The sequence below is a fragment of the Triturus cristatus genome, chromosome 12 (genome assembly GCF_964204655.1).
Source record: "Triturus cristatus chromosome 12, aTriCri1.1, whole genome shotgun sequence".
In the NCBI taxonomy this organism is placed as follows: domain Eukaryota; kingdom Metazoa; phylum Chordata; class Amphibia; order Caudata; family Salamandridae; genus Triturus; species Triturus cristatus.
Genome location: NC_140595.1, coordinates 409247692 through 409269230, shown reverse-complemented (window position 1 = coordinate 409269230; position 21539 = coordinate 409247692).

The following is a 21539-nucleotide window of genomic DNA, read 5'->3' as shown; positions in this document are numbered from 1 at the left end:
CCCCTTGGGAGCCTGCCGTTCCGATTTTCCCTGTGCGCAGATCTCACAAGTTCTAACGTACTCCTCAATGTCTCTGGTCATATGCGGCCACCAATAATGTCTCTTGATCAGCTCTTCTGTTTTCGTTTCTCCTTTGTGCCCTGCCAAAAGATTGTCGTGACATTCAGCCATCACCTGATTCCGTAATTCCGGGGTTGGCAAGTAGAGAGCTTCCTTAAAGTAAGGCAACTGTTGCTGAATGTTTCTTTCCTTGTCTTCCTCTACCCATTCCTGTATTTCCTCTGGGCTCATTCGTTTGAGGATCTGCTCCTTTAAGTCAGAAGATATTGTAGCTCCAATTATTTTGTCTTCCGGAATTATTGTTTGATCTTTGATTTGATTCTTCGGGTCATTTGTTCCCAATCTGGATAGAGCGTCCGCTTTCCCATTCTGGGCTCCTGGTCTATAGGTAATGACAAAATCATAGTCCGCGAAGTACAATGACCAACGGAGTTGTCTTGGTGTTAGCGTCCGGGCAGACTTCAAAAATTTCAAATTTCTGTGGTCGGTGAAGACTGTCACTTGATGCTGAGCCCCCATGAGATAGTGTCGCCACTCTTTAAATGCATCCTTAATTGCCAGTAACTCTTTTTCAGTTATGGTGTAATTTATCTCTGCAGGTGTTAGTTTTCGTGATCTATAGGCGACTGGGTGTAGTTGACCGGTTACCTTATGCCGTTGGGATAATACCCCTCCAACTGCCAGATCTGAGGCGTCCGTTTCCACGTAAAAAGGTTCAGTAGGGTCAGCATGCAGGAGTATCGGTGCGGTCGTGAAGTCTTTTTTTAGGAGTTGAAAGGCTCTCTCTGTTTCTTCCGTCCATTCGAAACGCACTCCTTTTCTCAGTAGACGCGTCAAGGGTAATATTTTCCGTGAAAATTCGCTTATGAATCTTCGATAGAAGTTCGCGAACCCGATGAAACTCTGGACCTCCTTGACACACTCTGGGGATTTCCAATCTACCACAGCCTTGACCTTCTGCTCGTCCATTTTCATTCCAGCCGGAGATAAAACAAACCCCAAAAATTCCACTTGGGAGACCCCGAATGCACATTTCTCCAATTTTACAAATAATTTGTTTTCTCTAAGCTTCTGTAGCACTCTCCTTACGTGTTCCTGGTGTTGACTCGTGTCAGACGAATAGATTAAAATGTCGTCGATGTACACTATTGCGCATTGATCTATGTACTCACTGAGAACATCGTTGATGAAATGCTGGAAGGCAGCCGGGGCGTTGCACAGACCGTAAGGCATAACTTGATATTCGAACAGCCCAAATCGAGTCCTGAAGGCTGTCTTCCATTCATCCCCCTCGCGTATCCTCACAAGGTGGTAGGCTCCTCTAAGATCTAGTTTTGTATAGATCTGCGCTCCCTTCAACTGATCCAATAAAACAGAAATCAGAGGAAGCGGGTATCTGTTCTTTTTGGTGATCTTATTGATTGCGCGATAGTCTATACAAGTTCTGAGATCTCCCTCCTGCTTTTTGGGCACAAAGAAATGCGGCGAAGATACGGGTGACTGGGATGGACGAATGAATCCATTTGCTAGATATTTATCCAAGTATTCCTTCAAGTGGTGATGTTCTTTTTCTGTCAACGCGTATACCCGACTGCAGGGGAGATTACAACCTGGCTCAAGATCTATTTTACAATCATAATCCCGGTGGGGTGGCAATTGTTCCGCTTCTGTTTCGTCAAAAACATCGGCAAAGTCTTCATATTCCGACGGAATCTTCTGGGAGTCTATCGCACAGACAGACATCTCCGCTGTGCACAAGGCCTGAGCTGGATTACACTCTCTGGTTCCTTCTTTTGTTTCAAAACAATTTTTTCGACAATATTCTGAATCCATCACTATGGTTCTTGTGCTCCAGTTTATTGTTGGGTTATGCTCCGTGAGCCATGGAAGGCCCAAAATAAGTTGAAACTGTGGCGCGTCAATTAGATTGAATTGAATGAGTTCTTCGTGTCCATCACAGTAAATCAATTGTACCTGTTCAGTATGACTCACTATTGGTCCTGATGAGAGATTCGTCCCATCTACAGCCCGAACCGGTTCACTCTTGGGTTTCAAGATGGCTCGTAACCCCACCTTGGCAACAAATTTTATATCACAAAAGTTTCCGGTGGCTCCGGAATCTATCATCACTGAAACTTCTGTCAACGTTTCTTGCCGGAACTTGAGTACCATAGATAGAATTAGATGTGGAGCTGACGACTGGAGAGTGTTAGCCACTTGATGTTCTTTTGGAGTTGACTTCTGATTAGCATCCACCGGTCCAACTCCCGCAACTGGTGGTGCTGCAAGTTTTCCTTCGGCTTAAAGGGGGTCTTCGGTTTTCTTAGACAACCCCTAACAAAATGCCCACTGGAGCCACAATACATACAAAGATTTCCTGCCCTTCTTTTCTCTTTCTCTTCTTTGGTTAGGGGACCTCTTATCGTTCCAATTTGCATGGGCTCCGAACCTTGTTGTCCTTCCACAGCCTTATTCCCTTCCGGCCGAACCCGATCAAATCTTGGAGCTACTGGCCTGAATTCTTTCCTTTTTTCTCCTCTCCTCTCTCCTTGACGAAAGTCTATTTCTAAGACCAGGTCCACTAATTCTGAGATTTCTGTGGGTCTATTGGGTATCTGTGCCAACCCATCTTTAAGTTCATCTCTTAAACCTCTATAAAAAACTGCAGCTCTCTTGCTTTCTGGCCAGTCCGTTTCTACGACTAATTTATTGAATTGGGCCAGATATGCTACTAGATCTCGGTTTCCCTGTCTCAGGTCCAATAATTCATTGTCTACTGCTTGAGATATTCTCCGCCTGTCGAAAATTCGAAGAAATTCTTGTTTGAAGTCTTCATAGTTTTGTAACAGTGGATCATCCCGGGAAACCAGAGGCATTGACCAGGACGCTGCATCTCCGCTCAAGTACGATAGAACAAAGGCCACCCTAGACTGCGCATCTGGGAAAATGGAAGGGCGACACATGAAGTGCAAAGAACACTGTGTGATGAATAGCTGTGCCTTTTGTGGGTCCCCACTAAAGCGCTCCGGAGGAGCCAACGGAATAACTGGGGACAGTGAATGGATCACTTGTGTAGTTATTCTATTTGGGTCTTCAGTGGATGGGTCTAAGGCGTTCCTCCCTGAGCCGAATGGCTGCTTTACTCGTTGAACTAACTCTGCTGTCTCCTTTCTCGAGTTAATCACCTCCTGCCTCAGGTTTTGGTTGTCTTCTCTCACTGCCACCAACTCCTTTTGAATGGTCTCTAGCACTACTCCCAAGGTCTGTAAGTTTATTCCTTCTGCCATCTCTGTCCGGGTGCAAGTTTACCACTTGGGCACTTCACTCTGTCAGAGTCAAGATGACGTATCCTGAAGTGCTTGCACAGGAACAGAGATGCTGGTTCCCAACACCCTCTACACGGCAGCCAGAGTTCCAGTAATGTTCACCTGGACTCTGTAACCACCCCGCAGGGGGAAGGGGGAAGTGGATAAAATAATAAACAAAGAAGAGACTGGTCCTGAAACTCCGGTTCTTCACTATTCTCCTCAGCTTCTTCTTATTGCTGTTGCCAGCTCTGGTTAATGAGAACCTTGAAACAAACACGACACTATTACTTTCTATTCCCTTCGACTTCTAACACTCTCTATGTGTTAACACCTACCCTGGGTTTCAAGCTCTGTGCCCCTCTTCTGTATGTCTGTCTTGTTGTGTGGTGTTTCTTTTTTCAATTCCTTTCTGTGGGTCTGGTCACTTCTTGCCGACTCTCCTTCCTACAAAACATCTTTCTATTAATTCTTTCTCTTTCCCTTTGCCCTTTTCTAATTGTTTTTCTTAACTTAAAAAATAATTATTTTTTGGGCTTACTTCTAGAGTGGAAATATTCTTGCTTGTCCTCTTCTTCTGTGTATTCGTCTAGCAGAGTTATATTTTCTCTCTATACGGTTCTAGTACTAAACTTGTCTTTACCTTACTTTTCCTTATTTCTAGGTATCTTGTACTAGTGAACGGTGGTGAGTGTATTTTGTATTATTTTCTTCTACTCTATTTGACTGCACATTAATCTTTCTACTTGAGGGGTGAATTTCTGATTACTAGAGTTATCAGGTACGATTTCTATGCAATCTTTCCTGTCAAAATACTTTTCTCATTCATCTCTCATGTCTCTCAATGTACTTAGCTTCGGTCTTCTTTTTTCTGTCACAGGATGGCGCCAAAAGACCTCCGACTATCTGCTCGGGATACACGGAGATGCATTGAAAGTCTTCTCGAAGGTTGGAGAGAATTTCGTCGTCTTATCTGTCTCTGTAAATCTTCCTGAAAATTCTCTTCAGGGGGTTTCTTGGAGTTGTGAAAGGTTTCTGACTTGGAAATCTATTCTGTAAACCTGGCGCTAACTAACTAACTCTAATTCTATTCTCTCTGACTCTTTCCTCAGGAACTCTAATGTCAAGATGCTACTCTCTGAATCTCCTCAGTGAAGTGCGTCGTCCTCTAGGAGCGCGCGCCTCTCCAAACCTCGGAACACCTGTGGGGAGAAAGACTAGACTGCCGCTTATGCTTCCAGAGCGGCCGCCATCTTGGAATTCCTCTTTCTTTGTAGTTCAGTCCATGAATTGTTCTTTGCCCTTCTGTTCAGTTCTGGGCAGCAGAAAGACCCCAACGTTGCCCCCATAACCGCCTCTTCGTCCTCTGGAGGCCTGACACACATTTTCCGACCCGAGGACGTGTGGGGAATTATTCCCAATGCGATTCGTATGGACTTTTTCCCATGCGAATCGTACTTGGCAGTTTGTACGGGACTTGTACGATTCGTACGGTAAAAAGACCGGATACGAGCCGTACGGGGAAATTTTTTCCAGGGTCCGAATCGGCACCATAGTGTAGAATACGTCACAGATAGCACCTTAGCATACAATATAAAAAAACTAATAGTTCTAGCCTATATCCCTGTCACTGACGTACCAGAACACTATAACCTACTAATTGAGAGTCCATTTAACAAAAGAAATGAAGAAAAGTTAAGTCCACTACTGGATTACTTTGAGGACACATGGGTAGGGAGACTACACCGATCAGGCCACAGAAGATTACCAAAGTTCCACATACCATGGTGGAACGTGTACCTCAGCACCCTAAACAAAGAAGCCAAAAGTAACAACGCCGTTGAAGGATGGCATAAAGCCTTCCAGGCAACAACAGAGAGAGGTACACCCACACTTCAAAAACTACTACAAAGTATTCAAAAGGAGCAAAGCTACCAAGAACTAAGGATACAACAATCCATTACACTAATTAAACCTAAAGTATGTAAGCAAACAAATAAAATGTATGAACTTCTCCAAAGCCAAGTTACACTCTATCCTACAACTCGAGGCTTAGAATACTTATCCCTAATTGCAAAAAGCATCCTTTAATTCCAATTTAAACATAAATGAAAACATTGTCATATAAATCACAACATATGCATAAATAAAATACTTCCATATTTTCAAGAAACATTATTAATTTGTCAAATATATACAATTGATAAAATATTAAAAATATATTGACAAAATAACAATAATTAACAAAATACAATACATAGCAAAACAGAAATAAATGACATTTCCCTCCCACATACCATTAAAACAATTACTTACAGTTGTTGTAGCACCAAATCCAATGAAAGAGAAGGTCAAAGTCCATCCAGGTGTCAATGTATCCCAAACAACGTTAAATAAGCCCCCAAAAAAATGCAAAAATGCAAACATGTCCAAAAACAGTTCCTCGAATCGATAAATCCAACTTTAAATGGCATAAAAAACCCGAAAAAATATAAAACGTAAAAAACGCTCCAAGAAAATGGCACAAATAAAGAGTGTGTTAAATAAAGATTAGCTTACAAAACGAACACACACCTTGTCCAAAAAAAAAAACAGCAACTGATCCAAAAAAACATCATTTGGCGATAAATCCAATTGGCAAACCCTTTAAAAACCCGAAAACGCTTACAAAGTAAAAAACACTATGAAAACGCGAAAAATTAAGAGTGTGTTAAATAAACATTAGTTCACTAAACTAATACACACCTCTTAAAAAAAAAACGGCAACATTCTCCAAAAAGCGTCGTCGTCAAAGAGAAACCTGTAAAACAAAAAAAAACATACCCACCCACACAAAAATACATAAACACAACTTCTAAAAACGTTTAATAACATTTAATAACAATACACATAAAAATATCTACAAACACTACTACAGAAACACGAGTACTAAAACACGTAACCTACTCGAAAATTCCCACAACGTAACACACACCTAAATTACACCAGAAACACAACCACCAAACTCTAAATACACTACAAACCAACAAACTACATCCAAATTACCTTTAAACCTAATTTAAACAATATTAAATAACTCTTACCTGCCTCCAAGCGACACAGCTCCCAACCGCGATCTCATCCCGGCGAAATAACCCAAAACGACACTAAGCGGTTACAAAAATAGTCCCCTTCAACACAAAGGATTGAATAAATAAAAAGGTTACACTTAAATATAATAAAACATACAGTAAACTTACCGAAACTTTTACCAAAATGTTTTCTAAAAGGTTAAAAAAAAATGATTCATTTCCCAAAATTTCGTAAAACTAGTACAACATTAATAATAAATAATATAACACATATTTTAATTTTTATTATTAAAAATCAATAGGATTATTAACTCTACATATCAAAATATAAAATAAATACATGTTGACACCAAAATACAAAACACTTAAATAATGTAAATATTAATATTATTAAAAAATATATATTAATAATATTAATTCAACATATCTACTATATATAAAAAATATACTATTAAAGTTATATTATGTTTTGTTAAGTGCAATTAAATGAAAATGCAATATTCCTTTTACAACAATAATGAAAATATAACCAATTTATTTATTAATACAATTAATAATACACATATTATTAATATCAATACTCTATTAATTATATATATATTTAAACTGTTAGATGAAAATATGATCATTTTCTAAAGTACAATATAAAAATGCTATATTGTATTAATCAATACTATTCCAACTCCACTCAGTATTAAATCATGGAAGGTACTGACATGGAAGTACGATTCGCACGGAAACACCATTTCCGTACGAATCGTAAAAAACACCGACCGACGAAAATATACATACGAATGTGATCCGGGAATGCTCCGACGTGACGTCGGGACGCTTTCAGGCAGCGTTTCACGACCCAGGAAGTACGATTCGAACCGACAGCAGTCCGGACGGCAATATTTTCACGGCACCCAAAAAGTGCCGGAAAAGCGAAGTACGCCGCGAAACGACCAGATTAGGGGGCCCGGTACGCGCCGTACCCCCCCAGCCCCCGTGAGTACGCGCCGAACCCCCCGTGTAAGTACACCCGTGTACGTACGAGTCGAACCCCCCGTGTATGTACACCCGTGTACGAGTCGAACCCCCCGTGTATGTACACCCGTGTACGTACGAGTCGAACCCCCCCGTGTATGTACACCCGTGTACGTACGAGTCGAACCCCCCGTGTATGTACACCCATGTACGAGTCGAACCCCCCCGTTTATGTACACCCATGTACGTACGAGTCGAACCCCCGTGTATGTATACCCGTGTACGAGTCGAACCCCCCGTTTACGGGTGTACATACACAGGGGGTTCGACTCGTACACGGGTGTACATACACGGGGGGGTTTGACTCATACTCACAGGGGCTGGGGGGGGTTTGGCGCGTATGCGGGCACATGTCTCCATGGTTGCTATAGGAGTTCGGTCCGTATGGTGCATTTTCCATACGGTTGTGACATCGGACGCACGGGATGGATCGTACTTGCGCGCTCGGACTTCACTTTTCACATTTGTACGTAAAATCGTCCGGGGATGTGTCGGACACTTTTTCCAACCCGAGGACATGTGGGGAAATTTTCCGAATGCGATTCGTATGGTCTTTTTCCCATCCGAATCGTACTTGGCAGTTTGTACGTTACTTGTACGATTCGTACGGTAAAAAGACCGGATACGAGTCGTACGGGGAAATTTTTTCCAGGATCGTAATTGGCACCTAAATCTCTATAATTTACTATTCCAACTCCAGTCAGTATTAAATAAGGGAAGGTGCTGGATAGTAAATAAATATAATTTACTATTCCAACTCCAGTCAGTATTAATTTAGGGAAGGTGCTGGATAGTAAATAAATATAAAATATAATTGACTATTCCAACTCCAGTCAGTATTAATTTAGAGAAGGTGCTGGAAAGTAAATAAATATAATTTACTATTCCAACTCCAATCAATATTAAATCATGCAAGGTGCTGGATAGTAAATAAATATAATTGACTGTTCCAACTCCACTCAGTATTAAATCAAAGAAAGTGCTGGATAGTAAATCAATATAATTTACTACTCCAACTCCAATCAATATTAAATCAGTAGAGGTGCTGGATAGTAAAGAAATATAATTTACTATTCCAACTCCAGTCAGTATTAATTTAGGGAAGGTGCTGGATAGTAAATAAATATAATTTACTATTCCAACTCCAATAAATATTAAATCTGGGAAGGTGCTGGATAGTAAATAAATATAATTTACTATTCCAACTCCAATAAATATTAAATCTGGGAAGGTGCTGGATAGTAAATAAATATAAATATGATTTACTATTCCAACTCCAGTCAATATTAATTTAGGGAAGGTGCTGGATAGTAAATAAATAGAATTTACTATTCCAACTCCAATAAATATTAAATCAAGGAAGATGCTGGATAGTAAATAAATATAATTTACTAATCCAACTCCTGTCTGTATTAAATAAGGGAAGGTGCTGGATAGTAAATAAATATAATTTACTATTCCAACTCCAGACAATATTAAACCAGGGAAGGTGCTGGATAGTAAATAAATATAATTTACTATTCCAACTCCAGTCAGTATTAATTTAGGGAAGGTGCTGGATAGTAAATAAATATAATTTACTATTCCAACTCCACTAAGTATTAAATCTGGGAAAGTGTTGGATAGTAAATAAATACAATTTACTATTCCAAATCCAGTCAGTATTAAAGCAGGGAAGGTGCTGGATATTAAATAAATATAATTTACTATTCCAACTCCAATCAGTGTTAAAGCAGGAAAGATGCTGGATAGTAAATAAATATTATTTACTATTCCCACTCCAGTCACTTTTAAATGACAAAATATTCTGTATATTTAAAAAACATATGTCTGTATTATTTTTAATTCAAATATTAGTAAATATTTTATATATCTATTCCACTACATTCTAATATAACAAGTTACTATCAAATATTCTAACATATCAAAAATCAAAATCTTTTATTTACATATAGAAACTGAAAAGTTATAAATGTCCATTATTAGTTATTTTATCTAAATGAACATATATTATATTTCTAAAACTTTTAATTATTTCACCAGTCATTTATTTAATGTTTAAATATATCTTTTAATCTCAAAATATTTAATTATTAGTAAATAATTTACTAATGTTTCTATAATTTAACCATGCCCAGCTTTATACCTTTACAACACAACAAACCACTACAAAATTAGACATAACAATATTAATCATAGAACATTTATGTAAAACACCAGAACACAAACAACCAAGAAATATTAAACTAAAATACAAAATTTACAAATTGTCTATAAATTGTGAAAAGTTGTAATATTCTAAATTATAATGATAGTAAAAATATTTATTAACATTAAATTATCTTTTATAAACTCTCAACAAATATTACTTATTACTAACATATTAGAAATTTCTAAGTTTTGAAAACAGTACACACCCTTACCCACTAATAACACAACATCACACTCCTAAAATTTCCATAACTCATAATATATTTATATATTAAAAATATAATTATCTCATAAATATATATTTACTCTCAATAATAAATATTTTATATTAACATATTATAAAATAGTATATTTTAAAAAAACTCCCCACCCTTATCCCCTAATAACCCAACATACCACTCCTAAAATTGTTAAAAAATATCATTTATATATGAATTAGACTAATTATTAATATCTCATAAAAAATGTACTCTCATAATTTGTTTAAAATTAACATATTATAAAAAATTGTATTTTAAAATAATCCCCACCCTTATCCCCTAATACCCCAACATCCCACTCCTATTATTTATATTCGAAATAACCTTTCTAACAAATTAATATATTATTATTATCTCATAAAAATATATTTACTCTCAACAATTGCAAATTATAATGTACATATTATTTATATATATATTTTTAAAACACTCCCCACCCTTATCCCCTAATAACCCAACATCCCACTCCTATTATTTATATTAGAAATAACCTTTCGAAAAAAGTAATATATTATTATTATCTCATAAATATATATTTACTCTCAACAATTACAAATTATAATTTACATATTATTTATATATATATTTTTAAAACACTCCCCACCCTTATCCCCTAATAACCCAACATCCCGCTCCTAAAATTTATAACACTAAGACTTTTTTACATATTTTTAATCTATTATTATATATACTATTTTGAATTTATTATTATAACATTCATAAAATGTTAATATTTTCAAATTCAGATTTTTGTTATAATTCGACATTATCATATTCGATATTACTTACCTTAACAAAATAACTATATTTTGTCCTTTCGATATTTTGGACTCGATATTTTGACATTCGATAAAAAAAAAAAACGATATTTAGGCATTTGATATACTGACAAACGATATTTTGGTACATTCGATATTACAAACTCGATATTATGTCATCTCGATTTTTAAGAGTCGATATTATGTCCATTTACCTATTCACATAATGCATTACATTTTACAACTTACAAGACAGGAAGCAGGAGAAAATGGGGAGGGTGGGTCTTTAGGAAGAACGTGCTAAGTAGATGGAGAAACATTACAATAAAAAAGTACAAGTGCGCGCGCCTCGCGCCGCAGCAGGGGGCGGGGAGAGAGGAGGGGGCCTGCGCGATTCCATTGCGGGAGCGAGCAGCAAGGCGCGATAATTGATAACATATGGTGCCAGCTGCTCGCTCCCGCAAGTGAATCGCCAGACGTGCACGCGTTGCCATTGTAAGCAATGCAACGCGTTCACGTTTTTGCCGGGAAAGCTGTGCTGATTGCTAAAGCATGCGCGCTGCGTAGGCGAGACCTAAAAAGTGCAAAGAGTCACGTTTCGTGATTTTATATAGCTTCACACCCCAGACACACTGTTCCTTTGTGAAACGTCAAAAAACTGCCTATGTCAGGAGGTTGGTCAAGTGAATTCACAGACTTGCGATGTATTCAACCAAAATTTCCCATGTCGAGTCAATTGTATTGCTATGCGGTGTTACCACCCTGACTGACTATTCCCTATGCTAATATCGCTATTGTTGTTACCAAAATGATCGGTACACAGTACACGTGTATCGTGATAAGAGGCTTGCCAGGCAGTTTTTTACGTTTATACAAACCAACTGCAGTTTGGGTAGGTTTACTCTGTAGAAATGCCACATATATACATACATACACACAAACATGCATGTATACATACATTCAAAGAAGTATCTATTTGTGATCATTGATTACCATAAGCGTATGCTGCCACTGTAGTCCTTAACTAAATTTAGTTTTGAAGATTTCTAAACCTCTGAGTAGGAAATGTGAAGTTACGGCCATGATATTTCCAACATAATACCCCATATTTAAATGAACCATTTGCGTGTTTATTATCATAAAAGAAAAGCATTTGACATTTATTAAAAACATGCTTTTAGAAAAGACATATTTGATGACCCCATAAACACAGAGCTTGCCATCTACTTCACAACTCAATTAATGTTTTCTGGTAATTGTTGTTTTAGTTCACTTTAATTAAACCAGTGCCCAGGTCCAGTTATTTGTGTTCCTGTGACTGGAGGCATCTGGTAATCATGGATATTCTAGATAACACATGAGACAAAGATATCAGACACTATTAACATTTTACAAAGATGTCAGACAAAGTTGACCTATGTGCTCCTGTAACACTAGCAGAAAATGAATGACTAGTATGTGGAGCTGTGACAATATATATAGATATTACGCAATACTTGGTCATGTGAGATAAACCAATACTATTGCATTGAATTGAAATTATTGTAGTAAAGAGTAGCATATAGTAAACGGGTGATAGGAGAGTTAGCAAGTTAGCTGGGTTGTGGACAGTCAATGCATTGTAATGTAGTGTTCTTTAAAGAGGTAAGACTTCAACTCTTTCTTCGGCTGGAGCAGCATTGGGACAGATCTGATGGATACCGTGATGTTGTTCCAGACAACCATGTGCATAGATGGTAACGGTCTGCTGCCTTTTGTTTTCTATTTTCACTTCTTAGTATGCAGTCGGATGGTGTCCTGGCTGTGGGTGTGCTGCCAGGAACCACCAGGGAATGTCAGATTGCCTGCAAGCTAAGCGGGGTTACTGGTCATGATAGTTCACTAAATGATGCAGCTGATTTTTGAAAGAGCAGGATGGTAACGGAGCCAATAGAGTTTCATTGGGTGGGAGGCAGGGGGAGTGATGTGATCATGTTTCTCCAGGCCATGGATGAGGCATGCTGCAACATACAGGAGGCCCTAGAGAGATATCAGTGTGAACTATGTGAGGCCATGGAGCAGGGTGTTATCACCATCCAGACACAAGAGGAAGAGGGCTTGAACAGCTGTTATTTAGTCATTTTCTGTTTCAATTTCACTTCATTAGAGGAGAAAGTCAGTACCAGGTCATCTTTGTTTTTTTGGTAATGCTTTCCTTGAGTATGAGTGAGGGGTGCAGGGTGAATCCAATGACTAGGCATTTGGTAAATGTTGGGGTTCTAAAGCATCAGGGTTTACGTCATTGAGACAGGTGTTGTACTGTCTCATCTTTGTTGCTCTTGGCAAATAACAGGAATTCCGTCTTTGTTGTGTTGAGCTTCAGTTAGCTGCTGGGCATCCAGTTCTCGACAATGTGCAGGCAGTGTTTGGTACAATGGATGTCTGAGGCAGAGGAGACGTTCAAGTAGATTTTTGTATCATTGGTACATTGATGAGTCTTTATGCTGCTATCTGTGAGTAGAGTACCAAGCAGCTCCATGTAGAGGCTTAAGATAACAGGAGACAGTATGGAACCCTTGGTGACTCCACGGGTGATAGCAATTTTCGGGGCCTGGAGATGTCAGTTGGAAAGGTAGGAGGAGAACCAATGACATACATTGCTGGGGAATCCCATTTGAGACTCCAGAGTGCATATTACTGCATGATCATTGACTGTGTTGAAGGCAGCTGACACCTCCATCAATATTAGGAGATGGGGGTCGTCTTCATTTGTGACCAGGTGGGTATCATCTACTATGTGCAGGTAGCAGTTTCCCTGCTGCAGTGTGATCTGAAGCAAGAATGATAGTCGTGCAGGAGATGGTTAGCATCAATGTGATTTTGGAGTTGATCACAGAATGCGTTTTTCAAAGATTTTGCATATGAATGGAAGGTGAATGATGTGCTGGTAGTTGGTGAGGTTATCAAGGTCTAGTGTAGTTTATTTACGAGTGGGAGGATCTGGCTTATCTTGAAAGCATCTGGGAAGATTCCTTGAATGAGGGAGGCATTGACAATGGTAAGAAGGGGTGGGAAAGCATCCCTAGGAAGCACTTTGATGAAGGACGAGGGTGAGGCATCATCTTCATAAGAAGGGGCTTTGAAGCAGTTGATTATGTTGGAGAGATCTGTGACAGATAGGGCTTTGAAGGATGACCATTGCGGGATTCAACAGGATGGGGTGGGCATATGAAACTAAGCAGACTTGTTGTCAATGTGCTGTTGAATATTCTGTATTTTTTCACTACAGAAGAGGTTGATGGAATTGCACTTTTATGGAGTGAGTAATATGGGATCTAGCAGCAGGTTAATTCAGTACTTGATTGGCTTCAAATGTGTTCTGTTTCAGTTGCTGGCTTCATTGGTGTTAGTATAGCACTATGTTTTGTCTGATGTGAGTTGTCTTAATATTGCACAGAGGGCTTTCAGTATTATGAGGTTCTCAGGAGTTCTTTTTTCTTCCATTTTCTTTCCTACCTGCAAATGGATCCTTTGTTACCATCAATGAATTCAGAGTACTGAAGACTTTGGCTTGCACTTGAGTGTTTTAATCAGGGTGTGAATATTCACTTATTTTTCTAAAAAGGTGTTGAAGTTGTTTAAAAGGGTGTTGGCACTCAGCCCAAGAGGGTGGTATGGGCTTGTCACATAGGAGAGGTAGCGAGCAGATCTGAGAATCCATTGGTGAAGTCCTTATTCTGCCCAGGAGTCCTGTAGATGAGATTGTATTGTATTGTATATAAACTTATATAGCACGAACTATCACCCTACGGGTATCCTGGCGCTGCAACTTAACTGATGGCATCAGCCAGCATCGATCCTCATTGCAAGTGGAAAGCTCATTTTACTAATTCCTTGGAAACAGCCAGGTTTTCAAGCTTTTTCTAAAACGGAGCAGGGAATTAGATTGTCTAATACTCTGGGGCAGATCATTCCAGAGGCATGATGCTGCAATACCGAATGCTCTGCCTCCCATCCTGGTCTTCTCAAATCTGGTGGTTGTTACCAGGTTTGCACTGGAAGAGCGAAGATTTCTCCCAGGATTGTACCAGATAAATTTCTCCTGCAAGGGCACAGCACCCAGACCATGTGCTGCTCTGAATAAAATGCATAGAGACTTAAAATAGATTCTCTCCTTAATGGGTAACCAATGAAGATCCTTTAGAGCCAACGCCGTAGAGGATCTTCGCTGCTTATTTAGCACCATCTTTGCTGCTATAGACTGGACTCTCTGCAATCCCTGTAGGACGAATTGTGGTGCTCCCAGATACAGAGAGTTGCAGTAGTCCAGTCTACTCAGAATTGTACTCCTCACTACAAGGGGTCTAGTGTTACTAGGCAGTAACGGAAGAATATGTTGAAGCACTCTTAGCAAGGAGAAACAGACGCTAACCGTTCTGTTAGCCTGTGACTCCATTTGGAGGCTGTCATCTACCAAAACCCCTAGGTTACGCACAGTTTTGGCTGGAACCAAGGGCTTGTCCTTAGCGGTAAGTCTGAACTCCAATGGCAAATGCCGAGACATTTTAGCAGTGGAGCAATAAACAACCTCTGTTTTCCCCCCATTAAATTGTATGGAGTTTTTCCTGAGCCAGTTGGAGGTCTGGTGCATATATTCCTGGAATGTGTCCATGGTTACTGCTTGATTCCCTTCCAGGGAGAACACCAGTTGGGTATCGTCCGCATAGTTAACCTGGTCAATTCCAAAAGACTTGATAATAGGGATCAAAGGGTGCAAGTATATGTTAAAAAGAATGGGGCTTATTGCAGAGCCCTGTGGCACCCCGTGGCGCACCGGGGACTTGGTGGAAGTGAACGGTGTCATGGTCACAGCCTGTTGTCTACCCGTCAGATATGATTGCAGCCACTTCAGTGCCCGTCCTTTCACACCTATATTCTCCAGCCTTTCCACCAGTATTGCATGACTCACCCTGTCGAATGCGGCCGAAATGTCCAGTAACACTAGTACAGATGGATTACCATTGTCGGCTCGCATTCGTAGATTGTCCAATATTGTCGCCAAAGCTGTCTCAATTACGTGGCCTGGTCGGAACCCAAACTGGTCCCTATCCAACAGGTGATTTTCCTCTAGATATCAGGACAGTGATTTATTAACTGCCTTCTCCAGGATTTTTACTGGGTATGGCAAGAGAGCGATGGGTCTAAAATTCACTGGATTTGTTGGGTCCAGGGATGATTTCTTGAGCAGCAGGGTCACCAGTGCCTGCTTCCACACCTCTGGAACCATTCCTTTTTCCAGTGATTGGCAGCAGATCTGCTGCAGCCAGGGGAATAATTCTTGCCTAAACTCCTTCCAAATTCCATGTGGAAGAGGGTCCAGAGGAGAGCCCGAGAATACACTTTAAGCAAGGCTAATAAAGGTGTCCTCGGTAAGAGGTTGAAAACACTCTAGAGATGTTTCTGCCTGTGGTTCTTCGACTGGCGTCTGAGGTAGTTCATCCTGGCAGCTAATGTTACTTGGGTTAAGACCTCCACCAATTTTGGTGATTTTTTCATTAAAATGGGTAGCAATCTCATCACAAAGTTTTTGCGCTGCGACCACCTTATTGCCCGTACAGACTGGATTAGAGAGATCCTTTACAATATTAAAAAGTGCTTTTGTGCTGCTGGGCTCTTGCAGGATAGATTTAGCATAAAAATCTGCTTTGGACCTAGAAATAGTCTCCTTATACAGTGCCTGCACTAGTTTCAGCACTTTCCTGTCCGGCTCTCTATATGACCTTCTCCATTTCCTCTCAGCCTGTTTGCATTTAATCCGCATCAATTTCAACTCCTCACTATACCAAGGGGCTGAGGGTTTCTTCCTATTCTTCAGTCTTTTTACGGGGACAAGCAGGTCCAGAGTACCATTTATATAATTACAGTACGTTTGATAGTTTTTTCCTACTGGATCATTAGGGGCAAAGAGATTCTGATCAGGGAATGTCGGGTGTAGTCTGTTTTTTATTAGCTTGGCCCATTTTCTTCGTTATCCCCTAGTATAACCATTCTTGAGTGTGTTAGGGTCAGAGTGGCGATGATGTCGAACCGTGCTTGATATTGGGTATCTAGACCCGGAGGTCTGTAACAGACTATTCCTGTTAGTAGCCTTCCTTTTGCCTCTTGCAATGAAAAGCCCAATAATTCAATCCCTTCGACATCTATGAGATATAGGTGGTATTCGAAGTTGATGTGAGTGCAAAATGGCATGCCAGCAGCTCCATAGAGATTATAGATGCTTGCACGCCTAGGTTGCAGGACCAGAAGGGCTCATGGATGACAGCGAGGCCTGCTCACTTTTTATGTGCATGGTTTACACAATGGATGCTGTAGCCGGTGGGAAGGAGGATGTCTAGGATGTGCGAGGATTTGAGGATGAACCACGTTTCTCTGATGAAGAGATCTTGTGAAAAATCACGAGGTCTGCGATGTCTGTAGAGCGAACATTAATGAGCATGGATTGAAATGTGTGTTCTATAGTTTGAGGCTGTGGTAGTCAGTGGGATGTGTATGAGGCTCTGTGTTGTGCACAAACACTCACTTTGTTGCTAAGTGAGTGTTTGGGTCACCTAAGCTTGCTGTGATTATGCAATTGGCAGTATGGGGTGCTGGGTAAGACACATGATTATATCTTAGCTTGTAGGTTTCAGTGGAACAGGTCTGGCCCAAGGGCCTTCGTGGCCCTAAAATACCCAAAACTGTGATACCCTTGTATGTGCCTGGCCTATACTGGGGATGCCTGGGTGATGGGATGCGTTGAATAGTTGACTGAAGTAGGGAAACAGTTGGAAGTAATCTCATTTCCTGTGCAGATGGATGATGGGAAATGATGTCCTTTTGTCTGGCTTCTTCTTTTAAAGAAGGTTTGTTTTGAAACCAGTGATATAATTTCCAGTGCAATTGTATGAAGGGAAATTCAGTGATGTCACATCCTGTGCAGAGGAGCGATGGGTATTGAAGTTCTCTTGCCTGGCTTCTTCTGTAAAGGATGATTTTGGCAGGAAACCAATTATGTCACTTCCGGTGCGGATGGATTATAGGAGTGTATGTGCATGCATTTGTGCACATAAATACATAGACACACACATATATATTTGGATAAGTTCAGATGGTTGTAGCTCTTTGGTTCCTGGATGTACTTCTCCGTCAAATAATTGTCAATTCATCTTTCTGTTTAGATGATTTACTGCTCTCTTTGCCTTGCTCCTTGCATTTCATTGACCACACATTACTTCAATTCCACTCCATACCCTTCTCATGAGCTGGGACTACTTTGTCCCTGCACTTGGTATGTAGAATCTGTATAATTTCCTCATATTCTGTATATGCTGTATACAACCCCTTGTTCTACACCTACAGCATGAATGGCCAGCATACCTTCCCTACATTATGCTCCACTTATTCTATATACCGTATGAACTCATCATTTTTTAAGTAAGTTCTCTACACTAACTCCTTCTATATCCCCATAGCCTCAGTAGTTTAATGCACCCATTGGCGGTATTCTGTACTCATCCTATACACCACACATCTAAACTGGTAAGACATTTTAGTGGATTAATGTCTCAGTTCCTCAGATCTTTTAGAAATATTCCTTTATTGATTTAATCAACAGACAAAAGATACAGCATAAGATGCCTCAGTCGGCCTCCAATCCTTCACGCCTTTACGTCAGCAATCCGATTCAGCGATTGAACTGTGACATATGTCTCATTGCAAGCAGCTTAGTTCCTTTCTGCCAATCTCAGGCCCAGTGCTTTGCTCTTGTGTTGTCTTTTTTCTTTTTGAGCTGGCATTATTTACAGCATGCGCTGTTGCAAAGACATTGGTGCCGATCACGATCCGGCAAAAACCTGGTACGAACCGTCGGACGGAGCACAATCTCCGCCCGACGCGTACCCGGTCGTCAATTTTTACAAACAAGGAATTACGAATCGCACGGGTACACCATTACCGTACGATTCGTAAAAAAGCCCGACCGAACAAAAAAACACCTACCAATGCGATCCGGGAAAGCGCCGACCTGACGTCGGGACGCTCGCAGCCAGCCATTCACGACCCAGGAATCACGATTCGCACCGACGTCACCCCGCACGGTGAATATTTTGCGGCAGCCAAAAACTGCCGGGAAATCAGGACGACGCGAACAAGGACCACCAGTACGCGACGGACAGACGACGACGCGAACAAGGAGGACCAGTACGTGACGGACACACAGGACGACGCCACCAAGGAGGACCCGTACGCGACAGGACGACGCCACCAAGGAGGACCCGTACGCGACAGGACGACGCGAGCAAGGAGGACCCGTACGCGACAGGACGACGCGATTGGAGTACCAGTACGCGATGGACAGACATGGACCCGAACCTACGAGTCATCCCTGCCCTCATAGCAGTACACCTCCTCTACAGGTTACGACGCAGACGCCGCAGAAGGTCAGAATAACTAAGGGAGGGGGGAAAGTGGGGTGGGGGGGGGGTGGCACGACCAGGGCAGGCCACAAAACAACCACATAAGTCACACACCACACATGGCCTGGACATACCTGACTCCCATGCCCTGGTCACCACGAGGGGGTGGGGGCGTGTCCTGATAAGCCAGCGACCGCCACAACGGAAGTCCATCACCACGCGAACCGGCAACACAACCAGACAGGTACGTCCCGTACCCACGCCTGAAGAGCGTGGGTACGAGTCGTACCACGCCCACACACACGTCACCCCAACAATGGCGGGACGGATCGTACCCACGTGGCAAAGGCCTGGGTACGGCCCGCACAAGCATCACATAGCGTGGGGACGGATATGTACGGACCCTACCCCCACCCCCTATGCATGGAGCGTACCCCCCATGCCAACAGTGTAAGTACGACTCGAACCCTCACCCGCGGACGTACGGACCGTACCCCCACCCCCACCAGTGTAAGTACGACCCGTACCCCCAACCGCGGACTCACGCACCGTACCCCCACCCCAACAGTGTAAGTACGACCCGTACCCTCACCCGCGTATGCATGGAGCGTACCCCCACCCCAACAGTGTAAGTACGACCCGTACCCCCAACCGCGTATGCATGGAGCGTACCCCCCACCCCAACAGTGTAAGTACGACTCGAACCCTCACCCGCGTATGCATGGAGCGTACCCCCAACCCCAACAGTGTAAGTACGACCCGTACCCTCACCCGCGTATGCATGGAGCGTACCCCCACCCCAACAGTGTAAGTACGACCCGTACCCCCAACCGCGTATGCATGGAGCGTACCCCCCACCCCAACAGTGTAAGTACGACTCGAACCCTCACCCGCGTATGCATGGAGCGTACCCCCAACCCCAACAGTGTAAGTACGACCCGTACCCTCACCCGCGTATGCATGGAGCGTACCCCCACCCCAACAGTGTAAGTACGACCCGTACCCCCAACCGCGTATGCATGGAGCGTACCCCCCACCCCAACAGTGTAAGTACGACTCGAACCCTCACCCGCGGACGTACGGAGCATACCCCCACCCCAACAGTGTAAGTACGACCCGTACCCCCACCCGCGTATGCATGGAGCGTACCCCCCACCCCAACAGTGTAAGTACTACTCGAACCCTCACCCGCGGACGTACGGACCGTACCCCCACCCCCACCAGTGTAAGTACGACCCGTACCCCCAACCGCGGACTCACGCACCGTACCCCCACCCCAACAGTGTAAGTACGACCCGTACCCTCACCCGCGTATGCATGGAGCGTACCCCCACCCCAACAGTGTAAGTACGACCCGTACCCCCAACTGCGTATGCATGGAGCGTACCCCCCACCCCAACAGTGTAAGTACGACTCGAACCCTCACCCGCGTATGCATGGAGCGTACCCCCAACCCCAACAGTGTAAGTACGACCCGTACCCTCACCCGCGTATGCATGGAGCGTACCCCCACCCCAACAGTGTAAGTACGACCCGTACCCCAACCGCGTATGCATGGAGCGTACCCCCCACCCCAACAGTGTAAGTACGACTCGAACCCTCACCCGCGTATGCATGGAGCGTACCCCCAACCCCAACAGTGTAAGTACGACCCGTACCCTCACCCGCGTATGCATGGAGCATACCCCCACCCCAACAGTGTAAGTACGACCCGTACCCCCAACCGCGTATGCATGGAGCGTACCCCCCACCCCAACAGTGTAAGTACGACTCGAACCCTCACCCGCGGACGTACGGAGCATACCCCCACCCCAACAGTGTAAGTACGACCCGTACCCCCACCCGCGTATGCATGGAGCGTACCCCCCACCCCAACAGTGTAAGTACTACTCGAACCCTCACCCGCGGACGTACGGACCGTACCCCCACCCCCATCAGTGTAAGTACGACCCGTACCCCCAACCGCGGACTCACGCACCGTACCCCCACCCCAACAGTGTAAGTACGACCCGTACCCTCACCTCGAAAGCATGGAGCGCACCCACACCGTGTATGTTCCAAGCGTACATATCCAGAAATAGGAGGTGTGTGTGCAGAGTCCACCCAGCTGTGCCCAGAGACAGGAGGGGTGTGCGCAGAATCCTCCCAGCAGTGCCCTGAGACAGGATGGGTGGGTGTGGAGTCCTCCCAGCAGTGCCCTGAGACAGGAGGGGTGGGTGTGGAGTCCTCCCAGCAGTGCCCTGAGACAGGAGGGGTGTGTGCAGAATCCTACCAGCAGTGCCCTGAGACAGGAGTGGTATGTGCAGAGTCCTCACAGCAGTGCCCTGAGACAGGAGGAGTGGGGCCCTATCACTAACAGCAGTGCCCTGAGACAGGAGGGGTGGGTGTGGAGTCCTCCCAGCAGTGCCCTGAG